We start from the raw sequence: 13,915 nt of genomic DNA, 5'->3' as shown, positions 1-13,915 counted from the left end.
CTTATGCAGGGACGCTTGGCTCAATCTGGGAGGAGGGGACTGGACCTGCCTGGACTGAGTCTATCAGGTTGATCTCAGTCCTCTGGGGTGGCCTTGATCTGGAGGTGGTGGGAATGGGGGGTGGGCTGAGGGGAAGGGGAGGGGGGCAGGAAGGGGGAGAACAATGGAATCTGTGGCTGTTACGTAGAACTGAATAGTATTGTAAAATAAAACAAAATAAAAAAAATATAGACCCAACTACTATCAAAAAAAAAAAAGAATTGATGTCAGAAACCTCTACCTATGGTAAGCAATAAGAAGTTGGCTCAGGTTTGGAGTTAGGAGGGGTTAGAAGGAGCTGGCAGTTATGAGGTCTGTGACATGGGTGATGGGAACCAAACCTGGGTCCTCTGGGATAGCAGCAGTGCTCTTAAATGCAGCGTCATCTCTCCAACCCTGTCATTCACTTTCTTCTTGACTGCTGCTATGACTTGCTTGACTTTAGAAGTGGCCTGACTGGGGTGAAGGGTAGAAATGACAGACACTCATTCAGAAAGCCTGGCATTGAATGGGTCCTGTGCTCTGATGGAGATGCAGCAGCAGCCTGGAAACTCAGCATATTATATGCAGCTGTGTGAGGACATGGGCTAACTGACAGTGGCGGGGTTTGCAGTAGTGGAGCAACTCAGGCTGCAATCATTTGAAAGGAGGAAGCAGTGGTTGATAATTTCCCCACACACTGTCAACATCCATACTCAGACCAGGGGAGCGCCATTCTCTCCATTTAACTTGATGTTGGCTGTTGGCTTGCTGTCATTGCCTTTATTATGTTCCCTGTATTCCTGATCTCTCTAGAACCTTTATCATGAAGGGGTGTTGGATTTTGTCAAAGGTCTTTTCAGCATCTAATGAAATGACCATGTGGTTTTTTTCTTTCAGTTTGTTTATGTGGTGTATTACATTGACAGACTTTTTTCATATGCTGAACCAACCTTGCATCTTTGATCATGATAGATAATTGTTTTGATGTGTTCTTAGAGTCTGTTTGCCAGTATTTTATTGAGTATTTTTGCATCAGTGTTCATGAGGCTTTGATGAAAATTACACTGAATTTGTAGATTGCTTATGGTAGAATATAGCCACCTTCACAATACTAATTATTTCAGTTGAGGAGTGTGAGAGATCCTTCCGTGTTCTAGTATTTTCTTCCATGTTTTAGTATCTTCTTTAATTTATTCTTCAGTGTTTTAAAGTTTTTTTTTTTTTTTACTGTAAGGTCTTTTATTTCCTTGGGTAGGTTTCTTCTAATGTATTTTCAGGGAATTATGAATGGGATTGCTTTCCTGATTTTTTTCTCAGTATTACCAACCCAAATCTCCTTATCAAGTCAATCATCCACACTTTCCTTTGGCTTTTCACTATGAGATTCCTATTGTTGTATGAACTACTGTATATCCTTCACTTTTTAATATTTTTTAGTTTTGCTACTATTGTAAACATACCGTAAACTCATAAGGTTCTTTCTTAATGGTTTTATTATGGTTTTCTTCCTTCAAATTCTCTTCCTAAAATTAGTATGTTATCAAGAAGACAGGTAAGACAGATAGCCAGCAGATCATGTGACCTTCCCCACTAGTGAGGCTGAGACCAGAAGACACAGTTATTGTCTTGCATTCTGTAATATATTCTGATATGTGAATATTTCAGAACTGACTTTTGGAAATAAAATATAAGAGATACATTTTCATTTCAGTATTTCTGCTTTTCATTTTTTAGTTTTGATTCTCCATTTGTCTCTAGTATATCTTCCAAGCACATACCCTCTGGGCCAATGCTATTCTTATTTAGCTGCTTAATATCTGTAAAGGTGTTAGGTGACTAAAAGGCTTAATGTATTGCCACTCACAGGAAATACTTTAGCATCTTTAGAAGTGGTTCTTAGATATAAAAAAAAAAGACATCAAGATCTCTCTTAATGAACTTTGATTTCAAAAGTTTTAGTATAGATTTTGTTTCTGTAGAGTGAAATGCTTACGTGTGTATTTGTCATGATAGCCAAACACCCTGGTGAATAGGGAGTGAGGGTAAACGAATTCTCTTCCTTGCTTACCGACTTCTACAATGATTCTAATTGCCAGACATAGAAGCAGTTGTATGATACAGATGGCTAAGTAGTTGATTTTTAAATTTGTAACTATGATTTTTCAATTTGGTTACTATTGAAATTAAATTATATCAACTTACACTTAAGTATGTAAAAACAGAGTGGTAACTTAAATATCAGATCCTTTTTCTTTTTTGCTATATTTTAATGTTATTTATGCTTCTGAAGTTAATTTTTATCATATCTCTGTAGCAGAAACATTACATATTTTTAATAGCTTAAAATTGGTCATGGGCAAAGATATTTGGGATTCTTTTATACCTTATGGCTTGGCAAATGCTTCAAGTCAAGGCTAGATTTATTATTTTCTTGGTTGTCTAGAAGAAAGAAGTGGTGGAATGTTAACAATGAAGATTTAAACTTAAAAGAGTGTCTGAAAATATTTCTGCTTCTGGTCCAAATGAAGTAACAAGAGTTGAATCTAACCTTCTGCTTGAAACAGACAAACAAAAATAAGACAGAACATATCAGTCAGCGAAAGTGGCCACTGAGAGTTGGGCAGGGGGAAGGTGAGGAGAATTCTGTAATTGTCCCAGCTTGGCCCCTTCAGGTTTCAGGCCAGGGTTCATGGAAAGGGAACGAAATCAGAGACTGCTGTTCTCTTTGTGATGAACAAACAGAGACAAAATGAAAAGGAAGGCAACTAGAGGTCTCAGGACAGACCAACGGGTTGAGGAAAAAAGAGCTCCAGCTATCTGCATAAGATTTCATGTCAGCATTAAGGAGGAAAATGATCACAGCATGTATGTGACAACACAACACACAACTAGAGAAAAAAAAAACAGCTTAAAGGTTAAAATAACATTACCCAGTCCTCATACAGGACAAAGAGTATAGATTCTTTGGTTACTGTCTAGACTGGAAATTTTATGAATAATGGGCATGAGTTGATAGACAAGTCTTGCCTTGGTAGCCTTCAAACTAAATCAGTCTCTGGTTTCATCTGAAAAATTTTACTCACAAGGTTAAAGTTTTGTTTCCAAGTGTCTTGCCTCCATGACAGACAAAGATGAATATTTTTAGGAATGCAAAAATACTCAGCACATGAGACTAATTTCCTACATACCAGTATATAAGTCACATGAATCTGATCCCCCACAAAAGCTATGAAAATTCTGGGAAAAACTGTCAAAAATGTTAAAAATTCTTTTCAGAATTCTGGAAATTAAGCAAAACATTGTAACTATCCAAGAAGCATTTATTTAAGAAAAATAACTCAATCTTGATAGAAATAGGAAAAATTGTGACAATTGTACATTCTCCAATCCTATAACACACTCTGTAGATTTATGGTAGCCTTGAAATGCCACAGACCTAGAAATACAATAATTGAAAAGTTCTGAATCCTTGTAGTAACTAGAGAGAACAGAATGAGTTTCAGCCTCTACAAAGACCCACCCAAAACAGTTGTATTTGTCCTGCCTGAAAAAATATCTAGGAAAACTCTATTCCCCTGATATATATCCATTTTAACACCACTCCAGAGGTTTTTTAAATTGAGAAATTCTCTTAACATTTGTTTTATTTTTATGTGTGTGTTTTACCTATGTGTATGTCTGTGCACCCCATTCATGTAGTGCTCTCAGAGGCAGGAAGAGGGCATTGCACCAGATTCTCTGGGAACTGAGGTTAAAAAGGGTTGTAAGCAGCCATGTGGGTGCTGGGAACAGAACCCAGATCCTCTACAAGAGCAGCAAGTGCTCTTAACCACTTTCCAAACCCATGAATTAGGAAGTTTTTATTTCTATGTTGTCTATTAAAAATTAGTGTCACTTAAGGAAATGCTATTGCTTTATGTATCACCTTGTGAGTATGGCATAAAAATGAGTCAAATGTGGAATTTTGACACAGAATTTTTATCAAAAGATGTATAGTCTAAGACACACACATGCATGCACGTGTGTATGTGAGCATGTGTATGTATATCTTAAAGGAAGTTAAGTCACTTGGGCTGACACTGCTTCATATGAGAACCATCAAATAACAAAAATCCCAGTACCTAATCCAAGAAACATCCTTTCAAAGGGTTAGTCAGGGTAGTCCAAGTGATTCTCAAAACAATATAAGTTATCAATGTAGCCTGTGGTTGCCTCTCAGCGGTTGAGGGTGGGCCCCTATTGCTGAAGACACCACACTTTCAGGACACATGATCCAGATGGCTTGAGCTGGATCTGATCTAAAAGCTTCTTTCCTGAGGTCTAGCTTCCATGGTTCCAGGAAATACTATGCAAATTGCCAAATGAGGGAAGGAATTCCACAGTTCTACCTATCTGCAATACCCATGAACCTCGACAATTACCAGCATAGCAAGATATGCATGCATGAAGGGACAATAAGTGGCAAACACATGTTGGTGGCAGACAACAGCTATCTAATTTCTAGTACCAGGCATGATTTCCTGGTACTAGAAATTTGAAAAGTTTCCTTAGGCTAGTAAGGTCATGGACCTTAGAAAAGAATCTACTACCACTACTTTTTCTAGACTAACAGAATTCCTTATTGCATTTTAAATCTTATCCTTAAACCCAGAGGTAAGTGTGGTTACCACACCTCATCAAAGAAGCTTCTTTCTACAACAAATGGAGATCATCACAGAAAGCTGCAACTGGACACAATGCAGAGATCAACAGACCGTGAGGATCCTAGTCCCAACAGATACATCTACATCACAACTCCTGCATCTATGGCTCAGGGAACATCTGGAAAGAAAGGGTAGAAGGATTATAAGAACCAGAATGTTAGGAAGTCTGCTATGAAAGAGCCTTTCCTAGAAATGCCTGCAAAAACAAGACCTGGACAATCACAATATCAATGTTTATGTGGAAGCGGGAAATTTTCATAGTGTCCTGCCCCTAGCCAATTAATGACAGACAGCTATTGACTGCCAAGAAAAGGAGAGTTAACCTCTTCTGGGGATGAGCCCCTTTATTGGTTGTCCAATGTGGAGTGGTCAGTATTGAAACCATATATACACAAACAACAAAAACAGACTCAGTAGGTTCTATTGACAGATATTTGCACACACACATATAAAACAAATATAATTAATGATAAAAAGGCTACCAACTTGAGTAGTGGGCAGTTACTGGGGTGCTGTGTGGAGGGAGATAGAGGAGGGGTAAAGGGGTATAATTCTATTTCAATTAAAACTTAAAAATAAAATGAAACTTAAATTATATATATATATATCCTTATAAACAATTCATTTTCATAATATAAAATTACCCATACTAAAACAAAACAAATCAACCAACTAAACAAACAAAACAATCTAAATCTTTATGGTACTAGATGTTCAACCCAGGTCATGTACTCGTAGGGTGCCAAGGCTAGCCTTGAAGTCATTCTGCAGCTCAGTCAGGCCTTTAACTTGTCTGTGATCCTGCTACCTCAGGCTGTGCCATCAGCCCCAGTCCAAATTGATTTGAATATGGGTACTGTGAATATATAAAAAGTTATCTCAGAATGCATGTTCAATAACAAAATGTGCACATTTGCATTATATTGGTGCTTTCTACCAGACCAAGAAACCATGTAATTATAGCTTCATAAACTCTGAAAAAAAAACCCCACAAACAAAACAATAAAAACACTGGAGAAAAGACAGTGTTTTCATTAAATGATGGTAGAAAAACTGGATATCTACATATAGAAGGATGAAATTAGACTCATATGTTTCACCCTGTACAGAAATCAACTGCAAATGGATCAAAGGCCTTAATGTGAAACTTGAAATGCTGAAACTTCTGAAAGAAAACATAGGTAGTACCCTACAGATATAGGCCCAGAAAAGGACTTTCTGAATAGGATACCATTTACTCAGTAATTAGTATCAACTCTTGATAATGGGACCTCATTAAATTAAACGAATTCTATACAGCAAAGTAAAAAAAATAAACCAAAGGAAGAGGAAGTACACAGAATGGGGGAGAATCTTTGCCAGCCATTCACCTGGCAGAGGATTAATATCCATAACACATGAAGAACTCATAAAGCAAAGAATAAAGAAAACAAAGGACCCAATTAAAAATGGACTATGGATCTGAGCAGAGAGTTCTTAAGAGAAGAAAATTTTACTAAGAAGTATCTCAAAAAGTCATCACCCTTAGCAATTACGGTAATGCAAATTAAAACAACTTGGAAATTTCATCTCATGCCAATCAGAATGGATAAGATCAAGAAAAGAACTGATAACAAATATTGGTGATGATGTTGGGGGAAAAGGAACCCTTATCACTTTGGGAGGATTACAAACTCGTGTAGCCACATTGGAAACCAGTGTACAGAATTCTCAACAGGCTAAAAAATAAATCTACCATAAAACCCAGCTATACTATTGGTATATGCCCAAAGGTCTCACCATCCTACTCCAAAGATAACTGTTCAGCCATGCTCATTGCTTCTCTATTTACAATAGCCAGGAAATGGAATCAGCATAAATGTCCATCCAGCAATGAATGGAAAATAAATATGTGCTGTGTGTACACTATGGAATACTATTCAGTAGTGAAGAGAAATGAGATTCACAGATAAATGGATGGAAGTAGAAAATATTACAATGATTGAAATAATCCAGGCATAGAAAGAAAAACACTGTTTTATCTCTCATTCTATGTTTTCCCAGAAATGGCCTGAGAAAGCCTTATTGGCCTATGTAAGAGTGACATTGAGTCTCAACACATTAGGAAGTGGAGGCTAATACATAAATGTTAATTGCCTGCCAGAATACTGATGCTTGTTTCAATACACAAAGACTCACAGACAAAGGTAGGAAGACTATTAGTTCAAGACATTTAAAGATACCTCTTTAACATTTGTCCATAAAGTTAAGTGAACAGACTTTTGTGGCTGCAAAAGACAAAGAATACTGGCATCACAGAACTAGCCTGAAAAGTCATAAAATAAACAACAGTAATAAAAATAGCAAAACAAGTACTAATAGCAACAAATAATGGAAAGCAAGTATAATATGACTTACTTATGTACCACATTTAACTACTTAAAATACATAACTTCAAAAAAATTGCTAGATGTATCTAAGCAACAGGACAATTTGGTCTAACAGGAGTTGAAATAGGATTGTGGATGGATGTGGTCCTATGCTTACCTCAGCATTATTTGTAATTGCCCAAACATGAAGACAACCTAAATGTTGATTGACAACAAATGAATAAGGAAAATTCAGCCTATGCAACTGAATATTATTTGGCTTAAAACCTAAAAGAATTCCTCAACCTTATTAAGAACTTCTACAAAAATCCTATAGCCAACATTTTGCTCTATGGTGTGACATTTAAAGCTTTCTCTTTTTGTATCATAAGGCAGGGAAGTCTATTTGACAACTGCTCTGGACTGTCATACTAGAACTAATTAATTCAACAAAAAAAGGAAATGAAGTGTATGCAAATTAGAAAGGAAGACAAAAAAGTCTTTGTTCTCAAAAAACACAATTATCTATGTAGGAAATCTGGAAGAATCAGGGGGAGAAAACATTCTTGAAACTGAAGTCAAGGTTACAGGAAACAGTGTTAATAATATATATCTGGTCACCTTCCTATATTCCCATAATAAATATGCAGCAGTGCAAATTAAATACACTGCAATTTGCACTCCCTCCACTATCAAATGAAGAATAAAGGAATAAGTCTAAGAAAATTTGTATGAGAAGACTATACAATTCTGTTAAGATAACCTTAAAATAATGGGGGAAAGATATCCACAAGAATGGATAAGAAGACTAAATGTTTTTGAGATATTAGTTCTCATTTAGATCTATAAATTCAACACAAGCAAGGTTAGTTTTCTTTTTTGGATACTGGAAAGCTGGCTGTAGTGTTTGTATAAAGAAATGAAATACCTAGAATAGCCAACTCAGAATTGAAGGGGAAGAATGAATTGAGAGGACTGACACTATCCAACTTGAAAAGATTATACTTAAAGCTACAGTGATCGAGACAGTATGGGGTTGCCAGTAGAATAGACAAACAGATCAATAGAATAGATGAGAGAGCCAAGGAGTAGAGCTTCGGAAACACCAACTATTTGTCTTTGACAAAGGAACAAAGGCAACACAGTAGAGAAGTGGTTATCTTTCCATCAAACAGTGCTGGAACAACTGGAGATCTACTTTCAAAAATTTATCTAGACAGACCTCATACCATGTATAAACACTAGTTCAGGGTGACCATAGACCAAAATAAAAAATTTCATATATTCTAAAGGTAAAAGAAAATCTAGATGAACATAGATATGCTGGTAGTTTTATAGCTATAACACTGAAGGCTTGATCCATAAAGGGATGCACTGATACACTGAATTTCATTGACCTTAAAATCTTGTGCTATGTGAAAGACAATGTCAAGAAAACAGCAAGATAATTTACACTCAGGGAGAAACTTAAAAAGATCAAAATATATTGTATGAAAAATATTTAAAGAAAAGATACATAGCTTCTCATGAACTTATCAAAGATATTCAAAGATCTCTTAAAATTTAATATTAATAAAATGAATATTCCAAAGTAAAAATGAGGATTATCTTAGTTAGGGTTTCTATTGATGTGAAGAGACATTATGACCATGACAAATCTTATACAGGAAAACATTTAATTGAGATGGTGGCTTACAGTTTTAGAGGTTCAGACCATTATCATCCTGGTGGGATATGGCAGTGTGCAGGCAGACATGGTGCTGAAGAAGTAGCTGAGACTCCTATATCTTGCAGGCTACAGGAAGTGGTCTCCAACACTGGGTGGTATCTTGAGCATATGTGAGACCTCAAAGCCCACCTATACCGTGACATATTTCCTCCAACAAGACTATACCTACTCCAACAAAGCCACACCTAATAATGTCACTCCCTTTGGAGGCCATTTTCTTTCAAACCACCACAAGGATAAGGACAGTGAGCCACTGCTGTGGTTACCTGCACAAGACCTGCAGGTTGGGTATGTCAATATTTCATCATTGAAGACGGAAGGGGTCATGAGGCCCCAACCCTCACTGAGAGACTATTAATAGTCAATTGTGCCTGGAGTAAAAGTGTCACTTTATTCATTGGTGTTTTTATTGGTGACATTTATTCATGTCAACTAATAAGTTGCTCATGCTCCAAATAATCTCACATCTGTGCTCATACAGGCAATCCTAAATAATCTCGGTGGGTTATACATGTAGAGAAAAAAAACATGAAAGCAGGAAGGGGAACATTTTGGGAAGAAGGAAGTACTTAGGAGAGAAAGAAGGGTGATAAAACAGGGTATTAGGGAGTGAAAGGGACCAAAATCCACCCACATACATGCGCAAAACTGTCAAAGAATAGAAAATACTTTTAAATGGGAAAAGGACTTAAAATTTTTATTTCTCCTTCATATGTACTATAATGGCTATAATAAAAAAGAAAATAGCAGGTATTGCTGAGGATATGAAGATATTAGAATCATCATACACTACACTTGATCTTAGCCAAAAGGCCGAGAAGCGATATCATACACTACTTTTGACAGTGAAAAATGGATTATCCACCTTGGAAATCAGTCTACTAGATCTCCAACAGAGTTGTCATTTGATACAGCAATTCCACTCTTAGGCACACACTCAAGAGAGGTGAAAACATATTCCTGCACAAGAACTAGCACATAAATGTGCATGACATTTTTATAACTAAAAGTCAAAAAACAACCTGAATGATCACTAACTGATGAGAAGACAAAATTTGGTTCATCTATAGCATGAAATATTACTTGGCCACAAAAGAAACTATGGTACAAGGATATATGTATAGCAACATGGATAAATCTTGAAAACAATGTGCTAAGTAAAAAAAGTCAATTATAAATACCCAACAATGTCTGATCTCATTTTATGTGATGTTTAGAATAGGCAAATGTTTAGAGATAAAAAATATATTACTACCAGTGGTTCTCAACCTGGGTCCTGCCCCTTTGTGTGTGTGTGTGTGTGTGTGTGTGTGTGTGTGTGTGTGTGTGTGTGTGTGTGTTGAACAACTCTTTCACAGGGGTGACATATTTGATATCCTGCTTATCAGATATTTTCATTATGATTCATAACAGTAGCAAAATTACAGTTATGAGGTAGCAATGGAAATAGTTTTATGGTTGGGGATCAGCACAACATAAGGGTTGTATTAAAGGGTTGCAGCATTTGGAATGTTGAGAAACACTGTGCTAGAGAAAGATGAACAAGCAATAGCAATAGTAAGTGGTTGTTGAGTAGAAGAAAACGCTCTAAAATTTGCTGTAGTGATTTTTGCACAGATATATAATAATTATACAGGATTTCATTGTGACATTTTCACACACTCATCACACTGTGTCTGTACACATGATAGCCATTGTTCTCTCTTGTCCCCTTTCTTCCCTCCTTCTGTTCCCAAATTAATCCCCTTCTGTTTCTCACATTTCTTTGTTAAAATCTCTATTCGGCATGTAAGAGACAACAGTATTTGTTTTTGTGCAGCTGGTTTATTTCACTAATATGATTTCTAGTTCCAAACATTTCTCTGCAAGCAATGTGATTTCATTCATCTTTATGTCTAAATCATACTCCACTGTGTATTGATGCCACATTTTCTTTATGCATTCATTTCTTGCTGGGGGCTTAAGGTGATTCTGTAACTTGGCTGTTATGAATACTGTCACAATAAACATGGCATGTAGGATCTTTAATGCATGCTGACTTTGGTTCCTTTGGATATATACACAGGGATAGTGCAGCAAGATCATATTAGATTGTAGTTTTATTTTTTTTAATTTATTTTTATTTTTTTAGAAACATCTATACTGATTTCCACAGTGGTTACATTAATTTGCATTCCTACAGCAGTGTCTAGAGGTTCTTCCTTCCCACGCATCCTCACTAGCATTTACTCATTTTTTTGAAGGTGGCCATTCTGACTGGGATGCCATGGAATCTCAAAGTAGTTTCAATTTACATTTTTCTGATGCCTAAAGTTGTATAACACTTTTCCATGTTTTTGTCCATTTGTACTTGCTTGGATTCTAATTGTTTCACAGACCTATGAGTATACTAAAAGACACTGACATGCATTCTTTAACTGGGCAATTGTGTGTGTGCCATATATGAATCATATACCAGTATACAGCTATAAGACACAATTAAACAGACACATTGAAGGTATAAATGATACAAGTTAAACATTTAGAGATGAAAAGTACAATATCTGATTTGATTGCACTACAGAAGACCAATGGCAATTACACAACAAAGAACACATAAATACATAGCAATCACTATTTAAAATGATACACAGAAACAAATGACAAAGAAGTATCAGCAAATTGAAGGACATCTTTGAAAGAGACTGAAATCTCCATAGCAAAAGGAAAAATAGGGCTGGCAAAGAAAGTCTTTGAAATGTAGTGGCTAGAGTACATACCAATTTTATGAAATAAACATATATATATATATATATGTATATATATATATATATATATATATATATATTAGATCATGAACCTGAAATATAAGGAACAGGAAGGGAATCATGATGTAAAGACACATCAGAATCAAATTATTCATTATTGATAAACATAAATTTTACAGCAGTCAGAGAAACAGAAAACTTAAGTTCTCAGCTACAAGGATAATTGGACTGAAGAGTTCTCAGAAGTTATGTAACCAGAAGGAAGTAAGGCAACATCTTTACACCAATGAAAGACAATTAGGTAAGCTAGAATTCTATATTCAAAAATATCTTTCAGAAATGAAGATGAAATAAATAAGTTCTTTGGACTGAAAAAATCTGTAAGATGTCACAAACAGCAGACCCACAGTAGGATAAATAATTCAGTAAAAGAAAGATAATATAAAAATATCGAACTGTAAAAGGAAATGATGAAGACTAAAATTGAAAACTACACTGGTATATCAGACACCTAATATTGACTGTCAACTTGACAGGATCCACGACTATTGAAGAGACAAGGTCCTTAGCACATCTGTGAGCAATTAGGTTAATAACTGACTTGGGATGACCAACCATAAATATGGATGAATACAAAAGAGAATGAAAGGTGAGCACTAGCAATCATCACCCTGGCTCCTGACTGGATGTGATGTGATCAGCTGCAATTAGCTCCTGCTTCCATGATTTCCCTGCCATGATGGACTGTATCCTCGAAATGTGAGTCAAAATAAATCATTTCTCCTTAAATTGCTTTTGTTAGGTTTTCTCACAGCAACAGGTAAAGTTAGCAGATACACTATATAGAAAGAAATGTAGTTTTCTATTTCAATCTCTTTAAATGTATTTTTTTTTTGGTTTTTTTTTTTGGTTTTTCGAGACAGGGTTTCTCTGTGTAGCTTTGCGCCTTTCCTGGAACTCACTGGTAGCCCAGGCTGGCCTCGAACTCACAGAGATCCGCCTGCCTCTGCCTCCCGAGTGCTGGGATTAAAGGCGTGCGCCACCACCGCCCAGCTCAATCTCTTTAAATGTAATGGGCTATTTAAGCAAAGACTTGAGGCATATAAACACAAAATGGTTGTCATTAATATAACAAAGCTTGGAATATGAAAAATGCAAGCATTGTATTTTTATTTCCTATGCAACACATGAAAGGGTACAGTTTCAATTTAAGGTAAAATGTCATGAGTTTAAACATGCACAATAAGCCATAAATTAAACAGAAAATAACGTAATAGAGATAATAAAGAAACAAAAGAGAGATATTGAAATTATAGAAAATATTTTATTCCATTTAATGGAAGCAAATAAATGGAAAAGACAACAAACAATAGATAAGATGAATAGAAGACATATCAAGAGGACAAATACAAACCCAACTATATTAGTAGCCACATGACTGACAGTCGTTTTCGAATGAGATGCAAAAAGAAGACTCAACTTTATTCTGTTTATAGTAAAGTTACTTTAAAATATAAAGACACAATTGGATAAAAATAGAGGGATGGTTGAAATAATGCCATTTTAAGATTAGGAAAAGGAAAATAGAGTGAGTATATTAATATCATACAAAGTAAAGTAAAGTAAAGTAAAGTAAAGGACATGGGACATAATCAGTGATAAAGAAGGTCATTTCATGATGATAAAGCATCTAATGCATCCAGAAGTTACAACAACTTCAAACACCACCACCAGTCAACTTGACCTAATTAACATTTACAGACTATTCCATTCAATCACAGCACAGCACACATTTTCCCAAGTTCCCAATGGAACATTTACAAATTCATTCTAAGGTACAAAATATTATCAGAACAACTCAAAAGGTTCAAACCAAGCAAGGTATGTTTTCTTATCAGAAATAAATTAAAATAGAAATTTATAGCAGAAATATGATTTAGTAAACCCAAATACTTGAAACCTAACACTCCTCTAAGAAAATTTATATTTAAAAGGTGAAATCAAAGAGAAATTGTTTTGAGCTGATCAGTGTATTAAAATTTCAGGGTTGTTATTAGGAAGAAATTCACAACAGATGCACATGCTAGACAAAAATATTTTTTAAAAACCTATTAACTTTATTCTTTAAAGGTGTATATTTCACATATGAAACATTGAATTTCTGTAAAAATTAAGAAAATACTCAAAATGAAAAATTCTGAATTAATCAAAGAATGCATTTATGTTACTGATAGATGAACAAAATTCCTACATGTAGTTTTCTTATTAACGCAAGTGAAACTTTCAAAGCTATACACAAAATTCAAAATAAACAGTCTTATACATTTATTGTTTACCAAGTGTATCAAGAAATGTGTAATAAAGTTA

General features: G+C 35.4%; 1 protein-coding gene and 1 pseudogene across 1 annotated transcript in view; both read right to left on the bottom strand.

Moving 5' to 3' along the window:
- The window catches only part of Trpc5 (transient receptor potential cation channel subfamily C member 5), a 260,467-nt gene that overhangs the window by 154,946 nt on the left and 91,606 nt on the right, over positions 1–13,915 (bottom strand). The gene's annotated exons all lie outside the window — the stretch shown is intronic.
- On the bottom strand, positions 9,498–9,626 carry LOC121825985 (U2 spliceosomal RNA; annotated as a pseudogene).

Source organism: Peromyscus maniculatus, chromosome X (genome assembly GCF_049852395.1).
Source record: "Peromyscus maniculatus bairdii isolate BWxNUB_F1_BW_parent chromosome X, HU_Pman_BW_mat_3.1, whole genome shotgun sequence".
Lineage (NCBI taxonomy): Eukaryota > Metazoa > Chordata > Mammalia > Rodentia > Cricetidae > Peromyscus > Peromyscus maniculatus.
This window is presented reverse-complemented; position numbering and strand designations above follow the sequence as displayed.